At 41.4% G+C, this 24,211-nt stretch overlaps 1 protein-coding gene across 4 annotated transcripts in view; it reads right to left on the reverse strand.

Moving 5' to 3' along the window:
* Positions 1-19,643, reverse strand: part of RASGEF1A (RasGEF domain family member 1A) — a 258,034-nt gene extending 238,391 nt beyond the window's left edge. For all 4 annotated transcript variants that reach the window (XM_048856268.2, XM_048856264.2, XM_048856266.2 and 1 more), the window contains exon 1: positions 19,482-19,643. The gene's annotated coding sequence lies outside the window, so the exon portion shown is untranslated. The remainder of the gene's footprint in view (positions 1-19,481) is intronic.
* Between the last annotated feature and the right edge of the window lie 4,568 nt (positions 19,644-24,211).

The following is a 24,211-nucleotide window of genomic DNA, read 5'->3' on the forward strand; positions in this document are numbered from 1 at the left end:
GCCTCAAGGGTGGCTACATTTCAGTGATGAGGAATGTGGTTTATAAAATGCTTTGGCATCCTGTAGGATGGAAAGTACTACAGATGCATCAAGTATTATTAGAGAGCAGCAATCATGCAAGTCTGGAGTACCAATCATGGGTCATCTATTTACTAGTGATTATGCACAGTGGTTCTAGGGAAATCTCTTACAGTTGGTCCAGAACTATTAGATCCTCTGCTTCTGCTTTGTGTATGTAGCTTATTGGACTTGGGAAAACTTGTTATATGTTCACCATTGCTGAAATGGTGGATTTACGTCACTATTGAGGTAGGATAGCGGCAGACAGTGAGCTGATATACAGTACTCTTCCTAACGATGGGGAAAGAGAATGGTTTGGTCAAGGATTCAAGGGCAAACCCAGTGCTTAATTTGTAATGGAAAAGGTTCCGTGACTCAAACACTTGTTTTACTTTCATAACTGACACGGCGAGCCCAGAGGTGGCAGGGCTATGAACTGCCAAGCTTAGAGGTGCTGAGACTCAGCCATGGCACAAATTAAGCACTGTGCAAACCTCTATACTTAACAAAGAGTGCTACTGATTGTAATCTGGTGCAACAATCAGCTAATAGTGAAGGTTTGCTGGCAGAGAACTTACATCAAATTGACCAGTACAACAATGAAAATAGTTGAAGAACATTACACACGAATGAAAAACATTACACGTGTTGATTAAGTGTAGAAAGAAACAGGGTGATATCTGAGAATTAGTATGTGATCCTACAATTAAACTTTGTAGCCTTCAATCAATTTTACTTGTGCTTAGCTTTTTGCAATCAGTGGGACTATTTAAGCACCTAAATTTAGCCATGTTCATAAATATTCAGGATGGGGCCTCATTTACCTTTAATTCCTTGTTTGCTAGGGACAGGCTGGAGCATCTCCACCCTGTCTCACTGTATTTACACTTAAGTGTTGGAAAATAGATTTGTTTCCCAAATTCAAGAAGAGGGACAATTTTCTGGCTGTCAAAACACATCCAGAGCTGGTGTATTAATAATCAATTAGTTACCATGAGTTAATGCCATAAAACTCAGGGGGAAAAAACAATGCCTTGATGTCCGAGCTGTAGATGGGTGATAGATTAAATGGTGGATTTTTAAATGCCTTTAATTTCCTTTTCCCCTACATGCAGTGCTTAGGTTTGCTCGATTGCTGTGACAGCTCATTAGGCATGAGCAGTTAATTGCTGTGGGAGGCTTGGTTCTGAAGCACCCAAAGTGTTCAGGGAAGAAAGATCACAATGGATTAAGATGGCCATAAGTCACCCTAGACCAGTAAGATAAAATTAAAGTCCCAAAGTCTTCCATTGCTCATGAGGTTAACATCAAATGATACCACAGCACCTCAATTCCTCTCCCATACAATTTGTTCTCCACAACAGACTTCCACTTCCTCCTCCTTTTTGCTGTCTTCATTTAACCTCTGATTACTTTTGTCGTGTCCCTGGTTCCTTCCAGCTTGATCTATCTTCTGGGGTGTCCCATTCCTCTATCTTTTATCTGTGGTGGGGCTAGAAAGCTCTGCCTGTTGTTACTTCCTACCCTCAACCCCCAGGGAAGTTTTCCTGGGGACTGGTTGCCTATCCTACCATGCCCACCTTCATATTCCAAAGGTTCCCATGTTTTTTGCTAGTGTAAATGCTATTTTTCCTCACTGTGGAACCAATGTACTGCTGACTGTACCACACTGCTTAGGGATGTCTATCCCGGGGCAGCTCTTGTGGATGTAGAACTGTCCATCTCACCATCAGAAGCTCCACAGCACAGCTATGTTCTGTATCACACTGATGATGGAGGGCCCCTTCTTCTGCAGTGTCTCAAAAATGGGGAGGAGAGGGAGTTACTGTTGCCAAGACCAGTGTTGACTTGAACTCCTACTGTATTCCAAGTTATGCCACCCTGAGTGGAGAGCTTGCTGCATGCAATGCCTGTTCCCTAACTCATTACCTCCTCTGGCAAGCCATGACCTCTTCCTATGTGGAGCTCAGTGTACATGTTTAGTCCAGAGACAGGCTAATGTTGGGGTCTGATGCTGCCCTGTAGCTGCCTTCACTCAATGGTGTGGCACCTTGGAGGCAATTGCCTGGCATTTCTTCCATTGAGTTCCAAAATATGCTGCAGAGGGCAGCCTACAGGTCCCAGAGGACAACTCATCATTCAAGTTGCTCCACTTTCTTTACTTCCATCTCGTCTCTTACCTTTAATCCCCCTTCTCTTTTCTTTGTTCTCTTTTGTGTCTCTTTATTCTTTTCTCCTCATTTCCTTATTGATCCTTTCCAGCTCCTCTACCTGCCCCTCTTAGCCCTGGTCTACACTAGGAGTTGAGGTCGAATTTAGCAGCATTAAATCAATTTAACCCTGCACCCATCCACACGACGAATCCCTTTTTTTGACTTAAAGGGCTCTTAAAATCGATTTCCTTACTCCACCCCAGACAAGGGGATTAGCACTGAAATCGGCCTTGCCCGGTTGAATTTGGGGTACTGTGGATGCAATTAGATGGTATTGGCCTCCGGGAGCTATCCCAGAGTGCTCCATTGTGACCGCTCTGGACAGCACTCTCAACTCAGATGCATTGGCCAGGTAGACAGGAAAAGGCCCGTGAACTTTTGAATTTCATTTCCTGTTTGGCCAGCCTGGCAAGCTGCAGGTGAGTGCAGAGCTCATCAGCAGAGGTAACCATGCAGAGCTCATCAGCAGAGGTGACCATGATAGAGTCCGAGAATCGCAAAAGAGCTCCAGCATGGACCAAACGGGAGGTACAGGATCTGATCGCTGTATGGGGAGAGGAATCCGTGCTATCAGAACTCTGTTCCAGTTTTCAAAATGCCAAAACATTTGTCAAAATCTCCCAGGGCATGAAGGACAGAGGCCATAACAGGGACCCGAAGCAGTACCGCATGAAATTTAAGGAGCTGAGGCAAGCCTACCAGAGAGGCAAATGGCTGTTCTGGGTCAAAGCCCCAAACATGCTGCTTCTATGATGAGCTGCATGCCATTTTAGGGGGTTCAGCCACCACTACCCCAACCATGTTGTTTGACTCCTTCCATGGAGATGGAGGCAACATGGGGAAGCGGGTTTTGGGGATGAGGAAGATAGCTCATAACAAGCAAGCGAAGAAACCGGTTTTCCCAACAGCCAGGAACTGTTTCTCACCCTGGACCTGGAGCCAGTACCCCCCGAACCCACCCAAGGCTGCCTCCCGGACCTGCCAGGCGGAGGAGGAACCACTGGTGAGTGTACCTTTTTAAATAGTATACATGGTTTAAAAGCAAGCATGTGTAATGATTAATTTGCCCTGGCATTCTCGGCCAGTACAGCTACTGGAAAAGTCTGTTAACGTGTCTGGGGATGGAGCAGAAATCCTCCAGGGACATCTCCATAAAGCTTTCCTGGATGTACTCCCAAAGCCTTTGCAAAAGGTTTCTGGGGAGGGCAGCCTTATTCCATCCACCATGGTACGACACTTTACCACGCCAGGCCAATAGCACGTAGTCGGGAATCATTGCAAAACAAAGCATTGCAGTGTATGTTTGCTGGCGTTCAAACAACATCCGTTCTTTATCTCTCTGTGTTATCCTCAGGAGAGTGATATCATTCATGGTTACCTGGTTGAAATAGGGTGCTTTTCTTAAGGGACATTCAGAGGTGGCGGACTGAAGAGAGTAAGTGGCAGGCTGAAGAGAGGGCTGAAGCTGAAAGGTGGCGGCAGCTTGATGAGAGGAGGCAGGATTCAGTGCTGAGGCTGCTGGAGGATCAAACTAATATGCTCCAGCATATGATTGAGCTGCAGGAAAAGCAGCAGGAGCACAGACCACTGCTACAGCCCCTGTGTAACCAACTGCCCTCCTCCCCAAGTTCCATAGCCTCCTCACCCAGACGCCCAAGAACGCAGTGTGGGGGCCTCCGGCCACCCAGCCACTCCATCCCAGAGGATTGCCCAAGTAACAGAAGGCTGGCATTCGATAAGTTTTAAAGTGCTGTGTGGCCTTGTCTTTCCCTCCTCCACCACCCCTCCTGGGCTACCGTGGCAGTTATCCCCTTATTTGTGTGAGGAATTAATAAAGAATGCATGAATGTGAAGCAACAATGACTTTATTGCCTCTGCAAGCGGTGATTGAAGGAAGGAGGGGAGGATGGTTAGCGTACAGGGAAGTAGAGTGAACCAAGTGTGGGGGGTGTTCATCAAGGAGAAACAAACAGAACTTTCACACCATAGCCTGGCCAGTCATGAAACTGGTTTTCAAAGCTTCTCTGATGCGCAGCATGCCCTCCTCTGCTCTTCTAACCGCCCTGGTGTCTGGCTGCGCATAATCAGCGGCCAGATGATTTGCCTCAACCTCCCACCCCACCATAAACGTCTCCCCCTTACTCTCACAGATATTGTGGAGCGCACAGCAAGCAGTAATAACAGTGGGAATATTGGTTTCGCTGAGGTCTAACCGAATCAGTAAACTGCGCCAGCGTGCTTTTAAACGTCCAAGTGCACATCCTACCACCATTCTGCACTTGCTTAGCCTATAGTTGAACAGCTCCTGACTATTGTCCAGGCTGCCTGTGTATGGCTTCGTGAGCCATGGCATTAAGGGGTAGGCTGGGTCCCCAAGGATAACTATAGGCATTTCAACATCCCCAAATGTTATTTTCTGGTCTGGAAAGTAAGTCCCTTGCTGCAGCTCTTCAGACAGACCAGAGTTCCTGAAGATGCGAGGGTCATGTACCTTTTCCGGCCATCCCACGTTGATGTTGGTGAAACGTCCCTTGTGATACACCAATGCTTTCAGCACTATTGAAAAGTATGCCTTGCAGTTTATGTACTCGCAGGCTTGGTGCTGTGGTGCGAAGATAGGGATATGGGTTCCGTCTATAGCCCCACCACAGTTAGGGAATCCCATTGCAGCAAAGCCATCCATTATGACCTGCACATTTCCCAGGGTCACTACCCTTGATACCAGCAGATCTTTGATTGCGTTGGCTACTTGCATCACAGCAGCCCCCACAGTAGATTTGCCCATTCCAAATTGATTCCTGGTAGCTGTCTGGCGTTGCAAGCTTCCACAGGGCTATTGCCATTCACTTCTCAACCGTGAGGGCTACTCTCAGCTTGGTATTCTTGCACCTCAGGGCAGGGGAAAGCAAGTCACAAAGTTCCATGAAAGTGCCCTTACGCATGCGAAAGTTTCACAGCCACTGGGAATCGTCCCAGACCCGCAACACTGTGTGGTTCCACCAGTCTGTGCTTGTTTCCCGGGCCCAGAATCGGTGTTCCATGGCATGAACCTGCCCCATTAGCACCATGATGTCTGCATTGCTAGGGCCTGTGCTTTGAGAAAAGTCTGTGTCCATGTCCTCATCACTCTCGTCACCGCGCTGACGTCGCCTACTCGCCCGGTTTCGCTTTGCCAGGTTCTGGTGCTGCATATACTGCTGGATAATGCACATGGTGTTTAATGTGCTCCTAATTGCCAAAGTGATCTGAGCGGGCTCCTTGCTTGCCGTGGTATGGCGTCTGCACAGAAAAAAGGCGTGGAATGACTGTCTGCCATTGCTCTGACGGAGGGAGGGGTGACTGATGACATAGATTACAGGGAATTAAAATCAACAAAAGGGGTGGCTTTACATCAAGGAGAAACAAAAACAACTGTCACACAGAATGGCCCCCTCAAGGATTGAACTCAAAACCCTGGGTTTAGCAGGCCAATGCTCAACCCAATGTTCAACCCACTGAGCTCTCCCTGCCCCGGGTATTTCAGGCAGGACTGAATCTCCGTTAAACTTTTCAAGGTGCCCCTGACAGACCTCACCGAAACAATTGTCAGCCGTTGATTTCACGGCGAGAGGGAGGGGGGAGCAAATGAATACAAAACAAATCTGGTGTATTTCTTGTTTTGATCCACTCCATCTATCTTTTACATCTTTGGCTGGCAGCAGGTGGTGCAATAGGACTACTAGCCATCCTCATCTCCTGGCTGCTCACCAGAAGACAGTACAATAGGACTGCCAGCAGGACTAAAGAGTGATCTGGTCGAATCACTCCTATTTTAGTCCCTGCACCCATGTCTGCCCAAGCGCTCCTGACCGACCTTACTGAGGCAGCCAGGAGCACCTCGGACATGACAACGATGGTTATAAGGCCTTTTGCACCATCTGCTGCCACAAAGCAATGGGTTGCTGCTGTGAAGCAACGTAGTACCGCGTCTGCCAGTGCCCAGGAGACGTACGATAACAGTGAGCTGAGCGGGCTCCATGCTTGCCATGGTATGGCGTCTGCACAGGTAACTGAGGAAAAAAGGTGCGAAACGATTGTCTGCTGTTGCTTTCACGGAGGGAGGGTTGGGAGGGCCTGACGACATGTACCCAGAACCACCCGCGACAATGTTTTTGCCCCATTAGGCATTGGGATCTCAACCCAGAATTCCAGTGGGTGGCGGAGACTGCAGGAACTGTAGGATAACTACCCACAGTGCAACGCTCCAGAAGTTGATGCTAGCCTCAGTACTACGGAAGCACTCCGCCGAGTTAATGCACTTAGAGCATTTTGTGTGGGGACATTCACAATCGACTATACAAAAACGACTTCTATAAATTCAACCTAATTTCGTAGTGTAGACATACCCTTAGTTCTATTTTCCTTTCCCTACTTTCCTTTGTCCCCTTTCATCCTCACTGGTGCTCATTTTAATCACTGGCAGAAGACGTGCTGCAGACTGATCTTGCAGTAAGGAGCACAGAGAAAGCTCGGAATGCAGCCTGGTTTTTTTCCTCTGCATGGTTAATCCTCCTATAGAAATGTACAGGGATATTACTCTCTCCTGGTCTCACTCTCTCTCCTACTTCACAAAAGGCAGCTTTTCATTTTTTGCATCCTTTGCAGTACATAGGTGTTTGGCTGCAGGAAACTTTAAACGCTCTTTGTCAGAAGGCACACAAAGCAGATTTGTGCATTTACATTTTGAGATGAGGCACTGGTGAACTTTTCATTAATACAACAGCTTAAAGTTGTGGGTCTTTTCCCTCCAATTATGGTCTCCATGAACAATATGTTCAAAGAAATATAAATGATACTGGCAGTAAAATAATTTATAAGAATTCTTATGTCATTGTCATATTTGACTCTTGGCTTCTTTTTTTTTTCCTTTTTTTTTTTTTTAAATATATGACCAGTGCAGGTAAGGCCTTTTATAAGGTTGGATTCTAACTTCCATTATATCCCACTTCTTTCAGTTGCTCTTAATTTTCACAAATACATTTTGGGATGAAGTTTTCCAGGTTTGGTGAGAGTGAATTTATTGGAAAGTGTGAGCAAAACTAGTTGAGCCATTTTTATGTGCATGGAGCAGAGGGAAATTATTTTCCCCCATCCAACAATCAGACCACAAATAGGCCTGAAGTAGGTTATGTAAAACAAAACTAAACCAACAATATCCTTTATCTGTACAAGTTACTGGACTCAATATTAGGAGTAACAGGATGAAATTCTATGGCCTGTGATAGAAAGGAGGTCAAACTAGATAATATAATTGTCCTTTCTTGGCATAAAATTTATGAGTATTTCTATTTATTTTTTCCTTCCTCTAATATGAAACTTCATCATGAGCATGAATGCCCAATTTAATTATTTTCAACTCTGAGTTACAAACCCATTCAACAGCACTGAGACTGGGTAATTGTTTTATTACTGATACTGCAATTGTAATTGTCGCTGCAGCAGAGGATGGTAAGCAAAACAATGAGAAACCATGGGTGTAAGCAGTTATCATTATTAAAGCTGTTTCACAAAAGGTAAATGGTTGTTAGGCAAATATTTCAGACTGGAGCTAACTGTATAATTAACTCTTTCTGTGAAAGTAAATTACTTCCCCTCTTTTGGTTTCTCTTGCCAAATCCCTAGCTTTAGGTTTGCTTGGTTTTATGCTCATAGCAGTTTTGGGTTTGGGGTTTTTTTTTTAAATAATACTGTAAGGTAGTGGGTACTCTTCTTAGTTCTTTACACTGTGTGTGGCTTTTGTTACTTTTTTTTTTCTTTCCCCAACTGGGTGTGACTGTTGTTACTAGTGTTTTGCATTGCACTTGTGCTCCAAAGCCTGGTGATGGGGGTATACAGGTTTTTTGGTGCCCTCTAGTGGGAGTTTTATGGGTTAAGTTCATTCAGCTCTAGGAGGCAATCCCAGCTGAGAGTCAATTAGTAAAGCTGAGTTTACGTAGGTGTAGCACTATAAAGAGTAGCTGGCAGAGGAGAAAAAGTGGTTTGGAGTGACCAGAAGCCAGGGTGGGAAGCTGCAGGGAATGCAGCTGCAGAACTTCTGCCAAGTTTGTATCATTTTTGCTAAACCAGAGCCCATGAAACAAACCTCAAGCCTCTGAACAGGTTGTTTGTTTAAAGCTGAACCCTGCTCCTGTTCCAGCCTTGTCACAAACACAATCAGAGTCAGGGTTCCACTTAGCAGGTGCAGTACCCAGGAGCTGTGCAGCACCATTTAAAGTTGGAGGGGGTGTAGATTCCTGCCCCGATCCTCCTCTTCCTGTCTCAGGTTCCCCCCACCACCTGCAGCTTGACCCTGCAGCCCACGAGACCCTACATCCCCCGCTCCAAGTTTGAGTGAGTGGTGTTGTGACCTGCTGTGTTTTGACCCTGCCAAAAAGTGTCCAGGCCATGGCCTGGATGCCAGCCCCCACCCCCCACACAACTCTGTTGCCTATGGCTTTTCAAACGCCTAGGAAATGCTCTCATTCTCCCTGCTCCGAAGAACTCATAATCTGAGGCATCTCAGTTGTTTAAACTGTTCTCTTTTCAATGTAATTCACTTTGTTTTCCTTTGTTCCTTTAACACTCATGCTGCTGGAACTGATTTCCCACCTCCTTAAAAAGTTTATTTTATTTCAGCATGTGGATGGCTGGTATGAAAGAGGATAAACTATATGAAGGAGGATCTTTATCACTTCCATCTTGGAAGATGGGAAGAAGAATAAGACTGAGACAGACGATATCAGGATTCTATTGATACCTCTGCCACATACTCCCTGTGTGAACTTGGTAAATCCCAGTGCCTCCGTTTCCCTACCTGTGCAATGGAAAAATATTTACCTAATTCCCATGGGTGTTCTGATGCTAAATTAACTATTGCATTGAGATTGGATTGAAGGTACCATTTAAGTGGTACAGGTTTTTTTTTCTTACAATGACTTATAGTTACAGTCCATTGCAGGGGTAGTCAGTTATTTTTTGTCAAGCTATAGTCAAGGTCCAGACTCCAGAGAAACATTTTCCAAACTGCAATAATGTAAATGAAAAGATTTCACGGTCCATTCAAAATTGGTGGTCTGGATTTGGCCCGCGGTCCACCTATTGACAACCCCTGCTTCATTGTGACCTTTCAAATAATTCCTCTAAATTCTTGATGTTTACTTCCATCCCTTAGTCATCACTCAAGCAAGCCATGAATATTTATCCCTTTTATGCTGCCTAAGTTAGAAGAACATTTGCTGCCCTTCTCTAAATTTCATCCAATTTTTCTGAATTGAATGTACCATTGCTGTTGAGGGGTATTTTGTGAATGGATGATTTCATGTTTCTCTTGTATGGGCAATCGGTTTCATCTGGTTTTGGTATGGTTTTTTCAGAAGCTATCAGAGAGAGAGAAACATTTTAAAGTAATAACAATATTATTGTAAAACCACAGAAATTGGCCAGAGGACTCAAACAGGTGTATTGGATGAAACTCTAGATTGACTAGAGTTTCAGTTGGTGGTGTCCTTTAATACTTTCTTGTAATTCTGCATTATATGTGAGCCCATCCCTTAGAGATTTCAAGTAGCTTGTTGCTACAGATACCAAACTTCCATACTACTTTCACATTCTCAATAATTTCTGGCTTATTAGTAAGAAGTTGGTTCTGGGCGGTTTCTCCTCTGGTTGGAGTCTTTTTCTGGATGATAAAATTGTCCTGTGTGTGACTTAAAAACTTCTTGGATGATGCATGCTTCAAAGAATTTGTTACCCAAAAGATAACTCTGTAGTTAAAGCCCTGTATGGTGGAGGAGGAGAGAAAGCAGGGACAAAATGCTATGTACTACTTGTATACGTAGAACATAGCTAAAAGCAGATGTTAAGTCTAAGATCAATTTTAAAATCAGATACATCATCTGTCAGGGGTCTCCTATATGGCCTGGACTCTGTGATCTAATATGTTTCTTCTTCCTCTGCTTACTCTTAGTTTCTCTCTGTAAATTGTCTCTACTATAGTATTTGTAACTGAATGAAGAGGACACATGTCAGCGATCTTAGTTTCTTTGTCTTTTTGTAAATTAAAACTATAGTTCTGGCAAAACAAACAAATAAAATGCTATTGAATGAAAGTACTTTTCAGTTGATGGTCAAAAGAGGTGTCGGGGGGAAAGAGGGTACGTTTTGTTTTGTTTTTGGTTCTTGAATTGTTCATGCATACCAAGTTTCTCAGCTGAAGATTCTATGACAAACTTGGTAAGAAGGAGGATAAATTATGTTCCGGTGAACTCAATAATTTCCCCCTGCACTAAAAAAGAAGGATGAAATGGGATAGGTTAGAAATTCGACCACCGTTCACTTGGCAGAGGGTCAATATGTGGCATTGTTGACTCAGATACGGGGTTGATGGTCAAAGGGAGGGGCCTAACAACATAATAAAACCAGAAACTATGAATGTTGTTTGAAATTCCTATTTTTAACAAAATTCTGTCTGTCGAATCTGACAGTCTCACGTGGATTGAGGCATAAGGTAACATACCATCTTTGCTATCGAGTACTTGCACTACCTCTTTAATACATGTATCCTTGGATACATAGCACATTCTCACACGATGTCATTATGGCACAGCTGATCGCACCCTTGCCTCTAGGCTGCAAGGTCAAGGGGTCAAATCCCATTTGAATGACAATGCTGAAAATCGGATTTCCAAATTTGCTGAGCATACTAAAATTGAAGGCAGAAGAAAATAATGAGGAACAGCATAATCAGATAAGCAGATTTGGTTCATTTAGTTATTTGTGACAATGGATGGCAAATGCCTTTCAGTGTCGACAAATATTAAAGAATTAGCTTATAAACAAAGAACTAAACCAGGCAATTTGTATTAAATGACACACATAACCAGCATAAAGATAATGAAAAGGATCTGGGGACTTTTTTTTTTTTAAAAAAGAATTTAAAACCCTCAGCCTTGTACCCAGTTGAGGTTTTAGAAGGCAGCACCTGCCCCTCTGGAGTTTTAATACAGCAAAAATAGCAATGCATAAAGTGTGGAGACTGGAAACTACATGGGGTGTACTGTGTGTAGCAGTGATCACGATCCTTGTTTGTCTGGTTTGAGGCCTCGTTAGGGAACAGAGACACAGCTGATATTGCTGGTTGACTCCTAGACTTTAGGTTAGAAGGCACCATTGTGATCATCTAGTCTGACCTCCTGCATATTGCAGGCCACAGAACCTCACCCACACCTGAAATAGACCCCTAACCTCTGGCTGAGTTGCTGAAGTCCTCAAATCATGGTTTAAAGATTTCTTTAGAGACTCCACCATCTACACTAGTTTAAACCTGCAAGTGACCTGTGCCCCCAGGGCCTCTGCCAAGCAGACCTCAAGGAAAAGTCCTTCTTGACCCCAAATATGGCAATCAGTTAGACCCTGCATATGTGGGCAAGACCCAGGAAAGAATTCTCTGTAGTAACTCAGAGCCCTCCCCACCTAGTGTCCCGTCTCCAGGAGTTGGGGATTTTTGCGACTGACAAGAACGAGAGTGTCCTTGCTGATTGTCTTAGACCAACTTTCAATTAGAGCTTCTTTGGGTGGGAGACCTTGATTTGGAAGTGCTGCCATGGTGTTTCGTGGACATCATTGTTCAAGTGCCTCATGCTTCCATATTTCTCCGAAGGCAAGAAATGGAGGGGAAACAGGTGCATCATGGGTGTCCTTTGTTGTGGTGCATCATGGGAAACACAGTCTGGCCAGGGAGCCTGGCCCCCAGGAGAGAATGGAGGCGAGATGTGGCAAGGATGGACAGAATTTGGTTAGTTTGCTCCTTAGTCTCCCACAAATCATGGAATAGTACTGTGAGCTATTACTTATCCTTCCGGGCATCCCACACGTAAGGGTTCTTGTTACCTCCTCCTGTTCATTTAAGTGATGCAACTTCAGGGGTTTAATGTCATCAGTGTACTAATGAATTTTTTCCCCTTTAGCCCAAATTCTGCAGTCTCATCACCCTTCCAGTGTCTGCCCAAGATAGGAATCTGGATGAGAAGGAACATGGCTAAGAGTTAACTTATATAAGTTGGGAGTCATATTCACTGACAGGAGAAGTGTTTTCTGATTTGGGAGGGCTAGTACAATCGCCCTTCTCCTAAGAAGCCATCTGTGGGGTCCCAATGGATAAAATGGATTCAAATGAGCAAGCATGTTGGTTTGGATGGCTTTTCACATTTTCTTTAGTGTGTTTCCACTCTGAAAATGACACAAATGGAATTACTTCAGATTTGTACAGCTCTCGCTAAAAGCAGAGTGTATTTAAATGATAAGCTGTTAATTAGAGTTGGTCAATTTTTATGTTTTGTTTGAAAGTACTCTGCCAAAAATTAAATCAAAAGCTCGCTATTTATCATAAACAAATTTTGCAGAAAAAAATGTTTAATTTTAAAACATTTAGATTTTTTTTCAAAGAAAAACTGAAAAGTTTGCAGTAAAGAAAAGTTTTTGTTTTCAGTTAAACAAGCCCTAACAACTTTTTTTTTGTTTTTACCAAATTTGTTCTTTAAAAACTGAAAGTTTCAGTGGGTTTTTTATGTTTCCTTGGGAAATTTCAACTAAACAAACCATTTTTTAAAAAAAATGCCCAGGAAAATTATTGGCATTTTTCAAATAGCCCAATGGCAAGATAAGAAAGTGGGACTGAGAGGCACACAAGCTTTTTGCTTTAATTATTTTAAGTACAAGTAACTTTAATTCTGGCATTTCCTAACTTTTGAGTTCTGGTCTTTGCAACCTTAAACATCTCTCTCAATGTTTGTTATGCATATATAATTTGCTTAAGAGTCTGTCAAGCAGAATTATCGAGCTTATATCAGAGTTGAAAAAATAAGGAGGGATATACAGTAGTATTCTTATTTAAAATACAGCATTTAGTTTAACATCTGTCTGGCTGACAGCCGTGCATGGTAGGGGATCAGGAATGGTCATACATATGCCATATTTTTATACATCAAGGATCCTCATAGTAACCAAGAGTTAAATACAAATGGCAGCTAGAAAGGAGTGAATCCCATTGTAGGTATCCCCATTAGGGCTGTCAATTAATCGCAGTTAACTCACGGTTAACTCAAAAAAACTAATCACAATTTAAAAAATGTATCGCGATTAATCATCTTGTTAAACAATATAATACCAATTGAAATTTATTAAATATTTTGGGTGTTTTTCTACGTTTTCATATATATTGATTTCTGTTACAACACAGAATACAAAGTGTACAGTGCTCACTTTATATTATTTTTATTACAAATATTAGCACTGTAAAAATGATAAACAAAAGAAATAGTATTTTTCAATTAACCTCATACAAGTACTATAGTGAAATCTCTTTATCCTGAAAGTGTAACTAATAAATGCAGTTTTTTGTTGCATAACTGCTCTCAAAAACAAAACAATGTAAAACTTTAGAGCCTAAAAGTCCACTCAGTCCGATTTCTTATTCATCCAATCTCTAAGACAAACAAGTTTGTTTACATTTACAGGAGATGCTTCTTCCTGCTTCTTATCTACAGTGTCACCTGAAAGTGAGAACAGGTGCATGGCACTTTTGTAGTCGTCACTGCAAGGTATTTACATGCCAGATATGCTAAACATTTGTATGCCTCTTCATGCTTCGGCCACCATCCCAGAGGAAATGCTTCCATGCTGACGATGCTCATTAAAAAAGAATGCTTTAATTAAATTTGTGATTGAACTCCTTGGGGGAGAATTTTATGTCTTTGGCTCTGTTTTACCCGCATTCTGCCATATATTTCATGTTATAGCAGTTTCAGATGATGACCCAGGTTCATTTTAAGAACACTTTCACAGTAGATTTGACAAAATGCAATGTAAGATTTCAAAAAATAGCTATAGCACTCGACCCAAGGTTTTAGAATCTGAAGTGCCTTCCAAAATCTGAGAGGGACGAGGTCTGGCGCATGCTTTCAGAAGTCTGAAAAGAATAACACTCAGATGCAGAAACTATAGAACCTGAACCACCAAAAAAGAAAATCAACCTTCTGCTGGTGGCATCTGACTCAGATAATGAAAATGAACATGCGTCGGTCCACTCTGCTTTTGATTTTTATCGAGCAGAACCCATCATCAGCATGGACGCATGTCCTATGGAATGGTGGTTGAAGATGAAGGGATATATGAATCTTTGGCGCATCTGGCACATAAATATCTTGCGACGCCAGCTACAACAGTGCCATGCGAATGTCTGTTCTCACTTTCAGGTGACATTGTAAACAAGAAGCGGGCAGCATTATCTCCTGTAAATTTAACCAAATTTGGTTGTCTGAGCAATTGGCTGAAGTCGGACTGAGTGGACTTCTAAAGTTTTACATTGTTTTATTTTTCAATGCAGTTATTTTTTGTACATAATTCTACATTTGTAAGTTCAACTTTCATGATAAAGAGATGGTACTACAATACTTGTATGAGGTGAATTGAAAAATATGATTTCTTTTGTTTTTTACAGTGCAAATATTCGTAATAAAAATGTATATAAAGTAGGCACTATGCACTTTGTATTCTGTGTTGTAATTGAAATCAATATATTTGAAAATGGAGAAAACATCCAAAAATATTTAAATAAATGGTATTCTATTATTGTTTAACAACACGATTAATTGAGATTAATTTTTTAATCGCGCGATTAATCACGATTAATTTTTAATCGCTTGACAGCCCTAATCCCCATTATACGTAACATTTTATATACTGCTGCATAATGCAGAATTAAAATGCTATCAGAAGAAATGGGATGAAGTAGTGAAGAATGAATTAAATGTTCAGAGGTTAAGATAAATCCTGAAATTGTGAATGTTTACTTGAATCTTACCCAAATGTGCTTGACTCTGTAGAAGTGGGCTGGAGAACCTGCGAGAGCAGGTTTTCTTAAGCGAGATCGTGTACATCTTTTGAGCATGATTTTGAAAGTGCTGAGCACCTAAGCTTAAACCAACTTTTTATAAAACCTGTCAGCTTTAATAAAATGTAGCTGTTCAGTTTGGGGTGAAGGTGCAAATCAGCTCTTACTTAATCCAAATTGGATCGCTCATCCCTAATTTCAAATGCATTTGAACCTAAAGATTGCTTTAGTCAAACTGTACCCATCTGAAAATAGAGATTGCTCTCATCAAAGCAAGCTATGTTTAACATTTAATCGTAAGTATTGTATGGACGTTTTGCATGATGATGATGATGATGATACATGACTTTCATTCCCATGAAATGGCCTAGACTGAGGTTAGATTTTATCTTTGGTGGGGACTAGATATTGTTTAAGGACATTCTGAAACTAAGTCCTGCCCTGGAAGAATCACGTGGGAAGGTAAAATAGGCAAGATGTGATGTCCTTTTTCTTTTTCTTCTAAAAGTAATGTCTATGTACAACTTGTCTTGGGGTTACAAATGCCTTACGATGGCACACGTGCACTGAATTCTACTTGTTGGTATCATTTAGTTCTTGTATGAAGTACCATACAATAAGATGGCAATGATATTGACCATGTTCAATGCATAGCGCTTCCTAATGATGCTTGAGTTTCATTTCCATAAGTAGTCACTTGAATCTGTGATTTGTTCGTAATTTGATTAAATAAAATGTGAAAGGAGGAATACAGTATGTGATGCAGAATGGAGGAATGGAATATGGCCCTCATTCTAGGCAAGCCCATGTACAGGAGAGTAGCTGCAATGAAGCAGAGATCTTCCTTATAGATGTCACCTTGGTCTGATCTCTCCAGAGCACTGGAACACAGATGTGCAAAATGTAGGGGTTTTGTTTACCTGTAGCCCCTGATATTTGAATTGATGTTTTGGATTCACATAAACCCAAAACTCTAAGTGTAAATTTGAGCAAAGAAGCTGATTTTATTAGGGTTTGAGTTGCAACTTTATGAAATGTCCACAATATCTGAAATACGTTTATGGTAGAAATCTATCTCCACACAGGTTATGAACTATGGCAAAACTTTTGGAACACTAGCCTGGGTTTCACATTGGTAACTAAATCATAAACTAGGTGAGCTTTAATCTGGTTTTAAGTTTCATTATGAACATTTAATTCTGCTTTAGTTTAGTGGCTCTGGGGCAGTTAAAGTATTTTGCTACCTATCACCTATATGGGATGCCATTTTTATGCCATCTTCCCATATGTTTACTGTCCCTTGGATAGCACAACCTCCAAACAGGATGCAGCCGCTTCAGAAATGCTGAGAGTCTGAAACTGCCTGTAATAACAGTATAACTCTGGAAACCCTTCCTTCCAGAAGTGGCACAGCCAAAAGTAACATCGAACATGAGTTAATGGCTGGCTCCCCAAGCTCCTATCAGAAATGGTTCCACAGCAAAACTCTGGCTGCAAACACTCCAAACTTTGGATCGAGAATCCTACTTTTCTGTCTTTTGCAACTGGCTGAACCAGAACTCCAGATCTGAACAAACTCTCAATTAAGGGAAGTTTCCACTGAAATCCAAACATGGCAGTTTTGGGCCATCCCTAATAATTGTATACAAAGGTGATGGGCACTCCAGAAATACCATAGAGGCACAGGATGCCATTGTGATAGCATTTCTTTACAGAGCAACGCAACTTATTTTAACTTTGTTCTACAGTAACTTACTGTCCTTCCAGCTCCCACCAGCAAATAATATACCCAAATGACCAATAAACTGGGTGGAGCTAAATGGCATTTAAAGTGAACACTCACTCTTCTCTAAAAATGGAACAATGCCAGATGTGAACTCTCAGAGAACAAAAGCAGACAACCTCCCATTAGCTTACAAGTCTCAGAATTTGGGTCACACCAATGGTGCATTTTTTTTGGTGAATAATGCATGTTGCAAGAATGAAGCTTCAAAAAATAAAAAAGACACTCTGTTCTGTTCTAAAGGCAGCTCCTTGCACATGTGCTGAGTCTGCATTGGCTTCCTGCAGTCTGACTCCTGTAATTAGAACAACTGGGTGGACTAGTTAATTATATTAAACCTACTGGTTCACAAGTCTGGAACATCAGCTTTATGGAGGATTTAATTCACTGGGGATGGGACAGCACAATACAAAGGTTTGCATGCATGACTGATGTAACTTGATTTTTTTCCCCTCTTGTTGCCAAGTTACAAAAAAGTGTTATCTCACTGGATTGTCTACCTTTAAATAGACTAAATTCCCAGCCAAAAGGAGCCATGCTGATTAAAAACTGATCATATACTGATGTCTCTTGGGGGAAAAAAATCATGAATAAGATACTTTTTATTCTAGACATTGGCCCAACATGGTCAAATATAGCTCTTCAGTCCCTGGAGACCATGGCATATGCCACCATAGCAAGTGGCTGAGATTGAGTGCAATAAATAACTACGAATTTATAATTAAACAGCATGAGTATTAAGTCTTTGAAAGCAGTATCATGGTGATCTATCAACCAAACTGTATCTTGGATTGTTTTCTTCTCTGGCCCCATTGAATTAAGAAAGGTGAAATGGCTGTGAAAATCCCTGGCATTTATGAATTTAACTGCCTGTAAGCCCTGCAAGTGATAAAGAATTACCTTAAAGTATAGTTTTGATACACACTGAACATTTTACAGGAAAATCTGATTCCAATAGAAGATACAGTATAATTCCTGCTGAAATATCAAACATATTTTTTGTTTTGCCTGTTCTTGAAGATGGGTACAAAAGGACATTTAAATCACAATTAATTTTGTGATTGCTTTGTACTAGTATGGCATTTGTATGGCCATACTAGTAGGTACAGAAGGGTCTATTAACATCTTTTCCTTAGTGGAGAAAGCTAGAGTTGATTCCAAAAATATATACATTATGTCAAGAATCTATAGGTCTTACTGGCTACCCAAATACTGTATGGTAATCAGCATTAACTGCTGTTTTGTCAGCATCTTAGACGCAACCAATGTAGGACCTGTGGTCATGTCTGTACAGAGACTCTTTCATATTAACAATTGTAGGGACGTTCTCTTGTTTTAAATGCTTTTTTAAAAAAAAACAAAAAACCTCAGGTAAAAGTCAAATCCTAGCAGGTCTGACTAAACAGAGTATATGAGGCAATGCTGTATATAATACCTTTTAATGGGCGATAAATAAGAGTACATCCAGTCACAATTGAAAGAAGATATTCCACAGAACAGGTAAGAGAAATTAGTGCAAAAGAAGTGTCTTCAGTACAGTTAACCCATAAAGGATCCGAGCGTAAGATTATGGGATTCTGTGTTGTGATACCAGCTAGTCTGCTGTTCTGTTTATGACATGAAAGAAGCATAATGCAGGATTAATTTAATGGTGCCACTTTTTAGAAGTAACCCAGTTGGTAAATGGGGCATTTGGCTTGCTGGGGATGAGGATACACAGGCTAGATGAAAGATTCAATTAGAGAGCAAAAATGAAGAAGTATGAGCAGCAGTAAAATTACATGCCTCCTCAGAAAATGGAAGAAGGGAATTTCTCCAGGAATTTAAGAATCGGGGAGGGGGGAGAGGGCAGGGGAGGATTTTGTCCTAGCCAAAAACAAATAAGTAAAACTCTCCTCCATGCTGCATTTTTTTGATCAACAGCAAAGAAATGTATTGACAAAATTTGTATGCATGCCTACACACACACAGTACAGTGCTCAGCAGACTTGTTCTGGTGGTTTTAGTAAGTACTAGAGTTTTAAAAATGACTTAAAAAATGAATATAATCTATTTGCATTCAGAAGGCTTGCTGGGGAAAACATGCCAGGGAGATGTTTGGACTATGGAATTTCAACTCATTAAAGTGATGAAACAAATGTTGTGTGGATGAATCTGCAAGGAGTCCATAACAGAATCCTGACACACTAGATTCCCAGAAGTCGATTACAAAAGCATGCCTGATCATTTAGAAACATTGAGATGCTTCTCATGTGCGCTGGGGCAGGTGGTGGTGTTATAAAAGTTGCATTAAGGAGGAAAATGCACTTTAAATGCTGTATTTCCACCGGCTTTCTATTCAGTGAATGCAGCTTAGAATGGCATACTCAGGGTTAACACCAGGAAGGCACGCTGGTGGCATGTACTGCCAGGTGTTAAAACACCCACTGAATTAGCTCCAGTCCCAGCCTCTGTACAGAGCTTGGCACCTCTTCAAACTCAGCGGTATAATATCATAAAAGCCGTGTTAATCTCTTACCTTGATCAGATCCAGTGTAGCTTTTTGGTTGTTCTCCGTCCACTACCAGAAAAAGAGAAATTAATGCCAGATCCCAGTGAGTCATCCTAAATGACAGAGTAGGCTCACTCTTTGCACAGGCTGCTTGCTGCCTCTGCTGTGTGACAGCTGCCGGCTGGCTTTGGAACAAGAGTGTCCCATTCTGCTGCCTACTGCAGGGGGAGTTTGAGGAGAGAGAGAGAGAGAGAGAGAGAGAGAGTAAAACAGGAGGGTGAGAGAGAAAGTAAAAGAGAGAAAAAGACAGACAGGAATATACCATGTAGATGTTCTCTCCCCCACTCTGCTTGGTGCACAGACATATGAGGTGCTGTTTAAAAGTTACTTTTTAATATGTGATGCAGCCTCTGATTTAAAAACCTCCCCAGTTTTGCCCTTTAAAAAAAATCTATGCACAGAGCAACTTCTGAATGTTTCAGTGATTCCAGTTTCTGTGTGTGTCAATGGAATGGTTTAGATGCTATACAAAGAGTATGTCAAGCAGCAGCAGATCTGACTTGTGTATGTGTGAAAGGTGGCGTGTAACTGAAGCTTTTGGCTGTTGTATAGAGTCCCTGCATTCATAGGGTGGCAGACTAGTGGAGGTGCTGTGATGATTCTGGGATCCAAAGAGTGGGCAAAAAGAAATCATTACATAATCACAAGCCATGCTGAAAGGGGGTCCCAGGATCACATATGTAAAAATTCTGCCTTCAAATGGAAGTGAAGGTTGGGATGATTTCCCAGCCTCTGCTTGTGCGCCTGGATATTGCTAAATCATCAATTCCAGAGATGTGACTTATCCTTGGGGATCATAAAAATACCTCCAAGGAGCAAATATTTTGCCTTTGGGATAGACCAGATTGCTCCAAATGGCAAGTATTTTCCTAGGGAAGGATATGCTTAGACACTACTCACAGCTACCTTTCAAAATACAAATAGAACATTGTATTCTACTGTCAAACTCCGTTTGTTTTTCTTCAGAAAGAAGAATAAATATTTCCAGGGCGGCTTAATGGAAGTTTGTGGTTACGGAGAGAGTGGTTCTGTCATTGGGCAGAGGGAGTGACGGAGGGGTAGAAATGAATGGGTTCCCACCGCATGTGCTGCTGTCACACGCTAAGTGGGAAAGATGGGGGGTGGGGAGGTGGGGGGCTTTGTTGAAAATACTGGCAGTACATCCCTGCTGATGACCTGGGAGTGTTACCATTCACTGTGTGTTGCTGCTAGAGCTAGGCGAACCTCACTATGTTTAGAAATACCCTATTTTTATCCAGTAGGGTGACCAGATAGAAAGTGTGAAAAATCGGGATTGTGTGGGGGTAATATATAAGGGGAAAAAACAAATATTGGGACTGTCCCTATAAAATCAGGACATCTGGTCACCTTATTATCCAACCCTCTTGGATCTGAAAAATCATGTGGTATTGCATATCTGATGGTACTTGGGACAGGTCACTAAAAAGATAAGAATATAAGAGCGGCCAGACTGGGTCAGACCAAAGGTCCATCTAGCCCAGTATCCCGTCTTCCGACAGTGGCCAGTGCCAGGTGCCTCAGAGGGAATGAACAGAACATGAAATCATCAAGTGATCCGTCCCCTGTGGCCCATTCCCTGCTTCTGGCAAACAGAGGCTAGGGACACCACCCCTGCCTATCCTGACTAATAACCATAGATGGATCTATCCTCCATGAACTTATCTAGTTCTTTTTTGAACCCCATTATAGTCCTGTCCTTCACAACATCCTCTAGCAAAGAGTTCCACAGACTGACTGCATTGTGTGCAAAAATACTTCCTTTTGTTTGTTTTAAACCTGTTGCCTGTTAAAGTCATTTGGTGACCCCTAGTTCTTGTGTTATGAGAAGGAGTAAATAATTCTTCTTTATTTAATTTCTCCACACCTGTCAGGATTTTATAGACCTCTATCATATCCCCCCTTAGTCGTCTCTTTTCTAAGGTGAAAAGTCCCAGTCTTATTAATCTCTTCTCAGATGGAAGCTGTTCGATACCCCTAATTAATTTTGTTGCCTTTTTCTGAACCTTTTCCAATTCCAGTATATCTTTTTTGAGACCGGGCGACCACATCTGCATGAAGTATTCAAGATGTGGGTGTACCATGAATTTATATAGAGGGCAATATATTTGCTGTCTTATTATCTGTCCCTTTCTTAACGATTCCCAACATTCACTTTTTTGACTGCCACTGCACACTGAGTGGATGTTTTCAGAGAACTATCCACAATGACTTCAGGATCTCTTTCTTGAGTGGTAACAGCTAATTTAGACCCCATCATTTTATATGTATAGTTCGGATTTTGTTTTCCAAAGTGCATTACTTTGTATTTATCAACAGTGAATTTCATCTGCCATTTTGTTGCCCAATCACCCAGTTTTGAGAGATCCTTTTGTAGCTCTTCACAGCCTGCCTGGGACTTAACTATCTTGAGTAGTTTTGGATCATCTGCAAATTTTGTTTACCCATTTTTCTAGATCACTTATGAATATGTTGAATAAGACTGGTCCCAGTACAGAGCCCTGGGGAACACCACTATTTACCTCTCTCCATTCTGAAAATTGATCATTTATTCCTACCCTTTGTTTCCTATCTTTAACCAGCCCATAAGAGGACCTTCCATGACAGCTTACCTTGCTTAAGAGCCTTTGGTGAGGGACCTTTTCAAAAGCTTTCTGAAAATCTAAGTACACTATATCTCCTGGATCCCCCTTGTCCACATGCTTGTTGACCCCCTCAAAGAATTCTAGTAGATTGGTGAGGCATGATTTCCCTTTACAAAAACCATGTTGACTCGTCCCCAACAAATTATGTTCATCTATGTCTGACAATTTTGTTCTTTACTATAGTGCCAGGATCACCTCTGGAGCCCTTTTTAAAAATTGGCATCACATTAGCTATCCTCTAATCATTTGGTACAGAAGCTGATTTAAATGTAGTTTTTCAATTTCACATTTGAGTTCCTTTAGAACTCTTGGGTGAATACCATCTGGTCCTGGTGGCTTATTACTGTTTAGTTTATTAATTTGTTCCAAAACCTCCTCTAATGACACCTCAATCTGGGACAGTTCCTCAGATTTGTCACCTAAAAAGAATGGCTCAGGATTAGGAATCTCCCTCACATCCTCAGCCATGAATACTGATGCAAAACATTCATTTAGTTTCTCCACAATGGCCTTATTGTCCTTGAGTGCTCCTTTAGCATCTCGATTGTCCAGTAGCCCCACTGATTATCAGGCTTCCTGCTTCTGATGTACTTAAAAAATTTTTTTTTTGCTATTACTTTTTCAGTCTTTGCCTAACTGTTCTTCAAATTCTTTTTTTGGCCTACCTAATGATATTTTTACACTTCATTTGCCAGAGTTTACGCTCCTTTCTATTTTCCTCATTAGGATTTAACCTCCACTTTTTTAAAGCATGCCTTTTTGCCTTTTGCTTCTTTTACTTTGTTGTTTAGCCACGGTGGCATTTTTTTTGGTTCTCTTACTATGTTTCTTAATTTGGGGTATATGTTTAAGTTGAGCCTCTATTATGGTGTCTTTAAAAAGTTTCCAAGCAGCTTGCAGGGATTTCAGTTTTTGTGCTGTACCTTTTAATTTCTGTTTAACTAACTTCCTCATTTTTGAGTAGTCCCCCTTTCTGAAATTAAATACTACAGTGTTGGGCTGCTGTGGTGTTTTCCCTGCCACAAAAATGTTAAATTTAATTATGTTATGGTCACTATTACGAAGTGGTCCAGCTATATTCACCTCTTGGACCAGATCCTGTGCTCCACTTGTGACAAATTCAAGAATTGCCTCTCCTCTTGCTCTCCAGGACTAGCTGCTCCAAGAAGCAGTCATTTAAGGTGTCAAGAAACTTTATCTCTGCATCCCATCCTGAAGTGACATGTACCCAGTCAATACGGGGATAGTTGAAATCCCCCATTGTTATTGAGTTTTTTATTTTAATAGCCTCTCAAATTTCCCTGAGCATTTCACAGTCACTATCACCATCCTGGTCAGGTGGTCGGTAATATATCCCTTGTGATATATTCTTATTATAGCATGGAATTACTGTCCATAGATATTCTATGGAACAGTTTGGTTCATTTAAGATTTTTACTGAGTTTGATTCTATGCTTTCTTTCACATATAGGGCCACTCCCCCACCAGCATGATCTGTTCTTTCCTTCCGATACAGTAATACCAGGGTACAAAATATATCCCAATGATTATCCTCATTCCACCATGTTTCTGTGATGCCTATTATATCAATATCTTCATTTAATATGAGCCACTTTAGTTTACCCATATTATTATCTAAACTTCTTGCATATGTATATAGGCACTTTAAAAACTTGTCACTTTTTAGCTGTCAGCCATTACATGATGTAATTGAATGGGACTTTTTTGTTTCATTTGACTGTTTCTCATCAGATCCTACCCATATTTTATCATCTTCCATTCTCTCCTCCTTACCAGGACATATAGTCTCTATTAATAGCTCCTCCCCAAGGGATGTCTCTGTCCGAACCACATTTCCTCAGCACCTGTCGGCTCTCCCCCAGTGCTTAATTTAAAAACTGCTCTACGACCTTTTTAATTTTAAGTACCAGCAATCTGGTTCCATTTTGGTTTAGGTGGAGCCCATCCTTCCTGTATAGGTCCCCCCTTTCCCAAAAGTTTCCCCAGTTCCTAATAAATCTACACCCCTCTTCC

Source organism: Caretta caretta, chromosome 7 (genome assembly GCF_965140235.1).
Source record: "Caretta caretta isolate rCarCar2 chromosome 7, rCarCar1.hap1, whole genome shotgun sequence".
NCBI lineage: Eukaryota > Metazoa > Chordata > Testudines > Cheloniidae > Caretta > Caretta caretta.